The sequence below is a fragment of the Macaca mulatta genome, chromosome 11, assembly GCF_049350105.2.
Source record: "Macaca mulatta isolate MMU2019108-1 chromosome 11, T2T-MMU8v2.0, whole genome shotgun sequence".
Taxonomy (NCBI): domain Eukaryota; kingdom Metazoa; phylum Chordata; class Mammalia; order Primates; family Cercopithecidae; genus Macaca; species Macaca mulatta.
In genome coordinates this window covers 35567314-35576523 of record NC_133416.1, presented here as the reverse complement: position 1 = coordinate 35576523, position 9210 = coordinate 35567314, and the positions used below count along the sequence as shown (strand labels likewise).

Genomic DNA, 9210 nt, shown 5'->3' with positions numbered 1-9210 from the left:
ATGCAAAAAAGGCTAAAACAAAGGCACCACTCAAAGGTGGGCATGACAGAATAAAAAAACAATTAGGAAAGTGTAGGTATATGTAAAATAGGTGAAGGGTGGAGAATCAATCAGAGGAAAGTGTGCCAAATGAGAAGACAGGTTCTCAGTCCAGCCTGCATTTACCTGGGACTTGTAGCTAGACTTTAAACTCTTTTTGGCTTCAATGTCAGGTTTCACTGGGGACCTGGCCCTGTCTGCCTAGGGTTTATCTACCTCCTACCACCATCACTTCCTTCTCTATACTTCCCTTCCCCTTTTAAAGATATCATCATCAATTTTTAATTTTTCTTGTTTAATTTTTATTTACATATATCAATGTTTTTACCACATTTTAATTCCTTCCGAAATTTTCCTAGGCAATTATCAAACATTGTGTCTATGTGAAAAGAATTCTGAGTTTTTCTTGGTGTGTTATTTTCATAACCTTAAACCAATGTATAAAATTACTCTTTTGTTCTTCGCTTTTGCTATTTTTATCTCAATCTCTTCGCCCGTAGTTTTTCTCTCTATAATTTAATTGAGATTGTAGTGAAGAATATCAATTTTTGTTCTTTAAACCTTATTTTACCCTTTTCCTTAAGAAATCTCTTCATTTGATATTTTTAAAGTCTCATCACTTTCTGACCTCTTCAAAAGAAATAGGACTTCCTTCTTTTAATTACATTGACCTATGTTTCATTTTTTCCTGTTTCCATGAGAAATTGCTAATCTTTCATAAACTCTGCATAATTAATAAATGCTACCATTTCCAGGACATTTAAAAATACAGAGCATATCACAGTATACAATACTATATGTATATATATATTAAAAAATATGTGCATATGTAAGGACCAAAGGAAAATGTCCTCTTTTCCCCCTGAAGTTTCACTGAAAATCAACTGACAAAAGGCAGATAAATAGGAGAAAAGGCACACATATTATGTTTTAACGTGCATAGCACAGGCAAGTTTCAGAAAAATGATGATTCAATAACCCAATGTGGTACAGAAGCTTATATGCTCTTTTTAAAAGGGAAACAGGGATATGGGGAATGTAGACAATTATTTGAGGGGAAGTAAATTATTAGGCAGAATAAATGGGCTCAGGAGGCAGGAAGCCCATATTATGGTGAAGCGGCGTTGTTGTCTGGGGTAAATACCTGAGATTTGTTGTCTCACAGCCACGAAAAAATAGGACATGGATACACCAGAGTGAGTTTAAGAAGAGAAGTTTAATAGGTGAAAGAAAGAGAAGAGCTCTCTGCACAGAGAGGGGTCCCAGAGAAAATGGATTGCCACTTCTGCAGTGAAATGCAGAAGTTTTCACAGATGAGCTTTAGGAGGCAGTGTCCGATTTACATAGGCCATGGAAGATTGGTCGGACCAGGTGTGCCATTTGCATAGCACACAAAGAAGCTGGCTGCCCCATTCTAATCTTCTATTATGCAGATGGGTTCTCCACCTGGTCAATGCCGTGTTGCCTGTTCCTTTACCGTACACATGGTGACAAAGAAAAGGGAAGATAGAGCCTCCATGTTGAACATGCCTGGCTCTCAGGTAGCCCTCTTCTCTTTGCACAGCTGCTGACATTTGCTCGTGCAAGCTTCCAGCTTGCTTATCTGTGTCTGAAGCTCAATTTTTCAGGCTGCTGTTCGTTAGAAAATAAATGATTTGGGGGCTGCTTTCTGGAAAAAAAAAAAAAAAAGTCATGCCAAGGACTTCTTTACCATCACTGTCTGCCTAATAATTTATTTCTAGCTCTTGTATTAATGGGATGGTGAAGGGTTCATCTGCACAGGATCAAAGGTTTTCTTATTATGCAGATAAAGACTTCCAAATAATCTCTTGTAGCTGCCCTCAGAAAAATAAATAAAAAATCTATCTGGGTGTAGTGATGACTCCCAATCTCTACTTGCATTTCTTTTGGAAAGTGTTGGGGTCCGTGCCGGGGGTGGTGGAGAATGAAAGAACACACAAAAGACAAAGACACACAGAGAACATGGCGGCCACGCTCAGAGCCTCCGCCTCACTTTATTTATACTCCATAAACCCCACGTCAGCAGAAAGAATGCAATGCAAAACAAACTTTCTTTTCCCAGATGTAACCTTCTACTCAGTTCTTTGTTTCTATGCTCTTCCTTATCTGCCCGCCTTCTTGGCGCCTATGGGAGTTCATTAAAAGTTCAATTGGAGATACTGTCCTTGAGCCCTATCTATTCTCAGCATACTGTTTTCAAAGGCCCCTGCATTTCCCCCCCCCCTTTTTTTTTGTTTTGCCTCAATCCTAAAAAGGTAGCCCATATTTGTTCTTGTGTTTTCTTTTGTTTTTGGAGGCGATGGAGGGAGCATCGAATCACCAAAAGAAGTAGACCCAATCCAAGTGCCCAAAGCAATATACTTCCAGAGATTGTAGAAATCCATGTCTTCATCTGGGTCCATGGGTTAAAGGCAGCAAGGCGCTGACCCAGCTCCTGAAGTGTTACAGTTCCGGACAACACATGTAATTGTTGTCGAAATGCTTTGGAAATGTTCTGAGTGAGCTCTTGGATGTCCAAACTAATATTTTTATGGCCTATTAATAATTTTTGGATTACGGTCCAATTTTGAGAGATGTTAAAAAGCACAGGCATTACACAAAATTGAGTGGAGTTCCAATCACATTGTAATGTTATCCGAGTACTGAGGACAGTGAGCTGATCTCCAAGCCATGTCAAGGCTTGTTCCATGTTGTCCAATCTTTCAGCAAGTTGAGAATCAATGTTTCGTTGTTGAAGCCATAACCGGTGAGATTGTTCATGCCATTGCTGCACAAATTCAGCATTTTGTATACTTTGATGAAGAGCGAGCCCTGCTATGGCTACAGTGGAGACGATGGCGACAAGGCTCATCACCGAGGCAATTATAAGTCCAAGGGCACGGAGGGTTCGCTGGAGAGAAGTCCAAATATAAGTCTCAAGAGGTGATGCCCCCCACGGTCGCGTAAGGTTAACAGGTAGCCAAATTTCCTTACGAGCCCTGAGGATATAAATATCCTCAGTAAAGTTGTGCTACCAGGAATGATTGAGGCAAGACAAAAATGTACAAGTATCTGTACAATTAACAATCCCCGTATCATTATCCCATGTCAAATTCCCTGCTAATAATAGGTAGGGCTTATGGACACAAGCAATAATATATCAGGAGGTATTTCGATATAACTGAATATGAAAGGAGTTATTCAGGTTAGAAAGATTAAGGGGCATATTCCCCACAAAAGTGCTAATGGCATCGCCTGCAGCTAACAACTTCCAAAAATAACTCTGTACTTCAGGCCTCCTTCACGCCATACCAAGGTTTCATTACTGTTAGCAGCAATACTTTTATTTACCCAGTGTCATTTCAAAGGTATGTGACTAAATTTTGTTTGAAAATCACTGTGCACACTTCAATCAGTTATTTGCATCCCATTGTATTCTAATAAAATCCGGGGTTTAGTTCCCCGACATTGTTGTCACTCCAGCACCTCAATATTAGGAGAAACCTCTAGAATAGGACAAAAAAGTAAAGAACTAGGAATAGTTTCATTACTATATACAGTATGATTATATTAAAAACTTCTAGTTACAATAATAACAGTATTAGCAGCCACATGACTATGATTATAACGAACAGCCCAGGCTTCATGCGATCTTCGGAGACAATGAGAACTATTTCCCATACATATTGGAACTCCTTCCACTCCAAATTGATATGTGTTGTTTATAATTCCCGTTTCCCATTCTATATTGTCCTTGTCTATATAGGGGGACGGCATCCAAGTAGTGTCATTGGTGAAAACCTTAATTTCCGCCTCCCCCCAGGCGACTCCCTGATATAAGGGCAGAAAGGGAATATAAGTCCAATATTCATACAAAGCCTCACTAAGAGAAATAAGTCCCCCACCGAGGCACATCCAACAAAGGAAGAAATGCATGCTGAATCCAGTTTTCTTTTCAACAGGGTTTCAATCATCTTGTAGGAAACCACTCAGGTCCGCTCCCTGTAAGGACAAGAGCATAGCCCCGTCCCTGTTTTAGAACTTGCCCTTGAACATACTTACCTTCTTCATTAGGATACCAAACCTTTAAACTGTCAGCGGGGACTATCACCGAGGGAGGTGAGGAAAGATGGGTTACGGCAGCAGAATCTTGCAATTGTCTCCATTGATTCAAAAAAATTAAGGTAAAAAGAACCTTCAAAATCTGGTTTCAAAATCTGGTTTCTGGGGGGCTCATTTCCCCCTTTTTGTTTTGTTTTAATAGTTAAGTTTTTAAAGTTAAATTTGCACGCTCAATGATGGCTTGACCTTGACTGTTGCCCGGGATACCGGTGATATGTTGAATATTGTATTGCTGTAAGAAAACTTGTAATTTATGAGAGACATAAGCAGGGGCATTATCAGTTTTAAGTATAAGAGGAATGCCCATGATGGCAAAACAAACTAAGAGATGAGTAATAACAGAAATGAGAAAAGGTATCAATGGTATGATGAACATTTTAATCGTCCAAAAGAAGGGACATCTCGTGGATTAACCCCAGGATGGAAGGATGGAATGCTCAAAGGAGCACAGGAAGGACAAGCTCGAATAAGAGAACGAGCTTGTTTATGAGTTAAATGAAACCATCGTTGAAGGCCAGAACTATTAGTGTGATGTAGAGTATATTTTTGTTCTGCAGCATGTAGGTGGCCGATTAAAAGCAAATCAATCTGAGTATTACCATGAACTAATGGTCCAGAAAGTTGAGAATGAGAACGAAGATGAGTGATGAATAAAGGAGCTCGACGTTGGCTCAAAGTAAAGGATAACAAAAAAAGAATTTCTGAAGAGAAGAAGTAACACAAAGAGGTAAAGTGGCCTGAGAAATATAAGAAGTAACATAAACGGCGTATTGAGAATCACTAACAATGTTACAACCAGTAGTAGGGAAATCAAGTAAGACCATGAGAATAGCAAACAATTCTCCCTATTGCACCGAGGGATAAGGATAAACTGTAACTCAAGATTGATGAAGCTTCTTGCCAAGAATCAGAAGTTGCAAGAAGATAAGTGATCTGACTATGAGTGAATTGAGAGATAATTAAGGAAGGATCTCCTCCCCAAAGTTGTCAACAGTGATGCCGTCCTTTGATGATCAGTTCAGCTAAACGATCGATATAAGTAGCCAAGCATTTAGATATTTTATTGGACAAAAAGATCCATTTTAGTGGTCGACTAGTTTGATGAATCATTCCTGTGGGAGAAGGTAAAGTATGAAATAAACAAACGGAAGGGCCTTTTGAAGTTGCTCTTCAACAAGCTGGAGTTCCTGTAAAGCCAAAGGAGTTAAATGGCGTGAGTTGTCCAAGTGACTGTCTCCTTCTAGAATAGAAAAAAGATGTTATAACTGATATGTTTGTATTCCTAAAACAGGACGCATCCAATTAATGTCTCCTAGAAGCTTTTGAAAATCATTTAATGTTTTTAAATGATCACGTCGAATTTGAATTTTTTGGGGTTGAATATTTTGTGCCCCCAAGGTATAATCTAAATATTGAATAAGAAAATCCAGTTAAATTTTTTCTGTGGCAATATTAAGTGAGTAGAAAGAAAGCTGAGTTTGTAATGATACAAAAGCATCTTGCTGCTTTTCTCTGGTTTTAACTTTGTGGGATAAGGGCAGGATTAGGAAGACCAGGCTGTAAACTTTCCCTAGGTTTAATGTAAACATTTATAGTTTTAAGACAAGACAAAGATGGGAATTCCATGCAGAAATACGTGGCTTTATATTCCTCTCGGCCATTTGTTTTTTGACTTACTCTTTTAGAGTCCTAAGTATTTCTTTAAATAATGGTCACTGTTTCACCTAAATAGGAGTGGTGGCTATGAATTTAAAGGATTGTAGCCCATTTTGAACATCATATTTTTGGCAGCTGTGGAAATATGAGGAATGTTTAAAAAAGCAGCAAATTGTTGTGAAAGATCTTGTTCCCAAAAATTAATATTGATAGGAACAATATAAAAATAAAAAAAAAAACACTTGACCTTGTTGACCTTTAGGACCGACACAGGTTAAAGGTTCTACGTCTTGATAAATCACAGAAGCAGCACCCAAGCCAGTGAGTATAACTGAAACTTGTCTTTTTTCCCATTGTATAGGCCACTAATTTAAACAAATAATAGACATATTCACCCCCGTATCAATTAACTCTTCTAAAACTATCCCATTAATGTGCAATGAACATAAGGGCTTTTGATTAGAAACTAAAGTTTCCCAAAAAAACAGTTTTTTCTGTGCTACGAAACCCTCTCTATTGAGAATACGTTCCCCTGCCTCCAGGCGTATAAATTGTGAAACTTGTACCAAAATAAAAATTTTATTAGTAATATCATGTCCTTTTGGCAAAGGGCCACACACTCTAATAGCTAATTTATATACCTCTCTATTAGGAGACAAAGTATAAGGCTGAGCAATAGCTAAGTCAGCAGCGGCGCTCTGCTTAGTTGCTGCATAAAGCTGAGAAACTGGGGTAAGGTGTGGGATCCTTAAGGAGGACTTGAATTTATTCCTTAATGTTGTAGGCCATTGCTCACTGAATATTGTAGTAGACTTGTATTGTAATTGTTGGGGCCCCAAGCCTGTGGGCCCCGGCTCCCTTTTCCCAGGAGAGGAGATAGTAAATTTCCACTTTTATCAGTTTTGGAACGACATTTATTTGTCCAATGTCGACCTTTACCACAATATTTGTACACCTCTGAAGGCAGCTTTCTGCCTTGAGGGATAAAAGTGTTCAATTTTTATGACATTCTTTTTTGGAATGTCTAGGTTTACCACACTGAAAGCAAACACCTTGTTTGTTATTTCCTTTTAAGGATTTAGACAAAGCTCCAGCAAATAATTGAGCATTATAAATAGCCCCTCCAACACTAACACAAGTTTTAATATAGTTATCTAAATTGTCCCCATTGGCCTTTAACGATTTTAACAATTTTTAACAGTCAGCATAAGCATTTTTAAAAGACAATGTTTGTAACAAAATTTTTGAAGCAAGGCCAGCACCCACAATTTTGAAGACAGCATCCTGGAGACGGGCTACGAAATCTGGATATAGTTCATTTGTGCCCTATAAAATCTTCACAGAGGAAAGGGAACATTTTCCTGTTATCTCTACCTTATTTCAGGCCCTTAAAAACAAAGTCTTGATTTGAGTAAGGGCAACATCATCTAGACCAGCCTGAGCATTAAGAGTAGCATATTGGCCCGTGCCTGTGAGTTGTTCCTCAGTGGGTCCAGGGGGATCACACATAATATTTTTCCTAGCCTATACATGTGCCTTGTTCATTTACCAGCTGTGCAATTGTAACCACTGAGAACGATCAAGAAAAGCCTTCACCAAAGTCTTCCAGTCTATAGGAATTATCAAATTTTCTGATGAAAAATATCAAGAAGACCAAGGATAAAAGGAGATTGAGGTCCATAGTTAGAAATGGCAGCTTTCATTTCTTTTTTAAAAATTTAATTTGTAAGGCATTAAATTGGACATTATTGCCACCATTTGAAAACTGAGCATTAGGAGCAAAAGAAGCACAAATAATTGGAAACAGATCCAGCTCCTTAAATTTTTTTTTTTAATTAAAAGTATATATAATATATAATAATACTCATATCCCCAAAAATAAAGAATCTCAACATATTAATAAGAAAAGGCAAATAACCCAACCAAAAGTAGCAGAACAAGGAAATGACAATAAATCTATATGTCTAACATCATTACTCACTAGGAAATATGTATATTAATACCAAATTGAGAATCATTACATACACAATACAATGGTTAAAATTTAAAAACACAGAAAATATCAAGAGGTAGTTAATGTGTTAAGCAGCTCGAATACTCAACTTCTGTTTGGAGTGTAAATTGGTGGAACCTATGCACCCCTATAACATAACAATTTCCTAGCTGGGGTTATTAATACTATATTAATATTAATAGTTAATATTAATGTGCTTATTTATTAACTATTGAAATACTCATAATATTTTAACAAACAACAAGATATACATATACACTGGTTTTGACATATTAAACAGGTGTTTAGTATAAATTTAAAGTATGTCTGATGTGAATAGGGCTTCAACTTTGCCAAACAAAGGTAAAGATAAGGAAGCCGGGGGGTTGGAGGCACTGGAAAATCCTCTTTTAACAGGGCAGAAGGAAAAGAAACAGGGAAAGCTCACAAAGGTGAATTACTAGAATGTATCTGTAATATTTGTTGAAGCATTTCCATAATACACTGCATGTCAGAATTTCCCTTAGAAAAAGGAAGAGCTGGCTTTTTCTCTTCTCCCCCTTTTGCTACCCCCACCATCCTCTGTTATCCTGGCACAAATGGGCTCCATTTCAGATTTTTTTTTTTTTTTCCCAAATCCTCAGATACCTTTCCTCCTGTGGCTACATTACCACACTCTGAATCAGTCTCAAGTAACTCTAATGTCTGAGTGATAGAGTCACACAAGGTCCACAATTTTAGAGGCATAATATCCCCTAACTGGAGAACTCTAAGCAGAGTTTTTACTACCTGTAACCATTCTCTGCGATTCAGCTGCACTTTAGTCTGATACTGAAACCAGTAACAATGTTGTTCAACATGGGCAAACAATCACTTCAAAGTCTTTTTCTTTCACTTCTACTCCTATAGACGGCAATAGTCCTTGAAACAGCCGTAAATATTCTGAGGCCAGAGAGATGGAATTCCCCATAATGAAAGCTTAAGAAGGTTCCCCTTAACAATATCTGGGCCTTACCCGCCCCTAGGGGGTTCCCCTTCTTGTTCTCCCCTACTCACCCGTGCTGACCCTGCTCGCTGCGCCACTTGTTGGGGTCCGTGCCGGGGGTGGTGGAGAATGAAAGAACACACAAAAGACAAAGACACACAGAGAACATGGCGGCCGCGCTCAGAGCCTCCGCCTCACTTTATTTATACTCCATAAACCCCACGTCAGCAGAAAGAATGCAATGCAAAACAAACTTTCTTTTCCCAGATGTAACCTTCTACTCAGTTCTTTGTTTCTATGCTCTTCCTTATCTGCCCGCCTTCTTGGCGCCTACAGGAGTTCATTAAAAGTTCAATTGGAGATACTGTCTTTGAGCCCTATCTATTCTCAACATACTGTTTTCAAAGGCCCCTGC

General features: G+C 38.4%; 1 long non-coding RNA gene across 2 annotated transcripts; it reads right to left on the bottom strand.

Moving 5' to 3' along the window:
• Positions 1–2012: 2012 nt before the first annotated feature.
• Positions 2013–9198, bottom strand: LOC144332692 (uncharacterized). 2 transcript variants are annotated; one of them, XR_013400664.1, is made up of 2 exons: positions 8867–9198; positions 2013–5348 (listed from the first exon to the last, which is right to left on the bottom strand). It is a non-coding gene; the product is annotated as an uncharacterized LOC144332692 (long non-coding RNA). The 2 variants fall into 2 exon arrangements; XR_013400663.1 differs by having other exon boundaries at positions 2013–4041.
• Between the last annotated feature and the right edge of the window lie 12 nt (positions 9199–9210).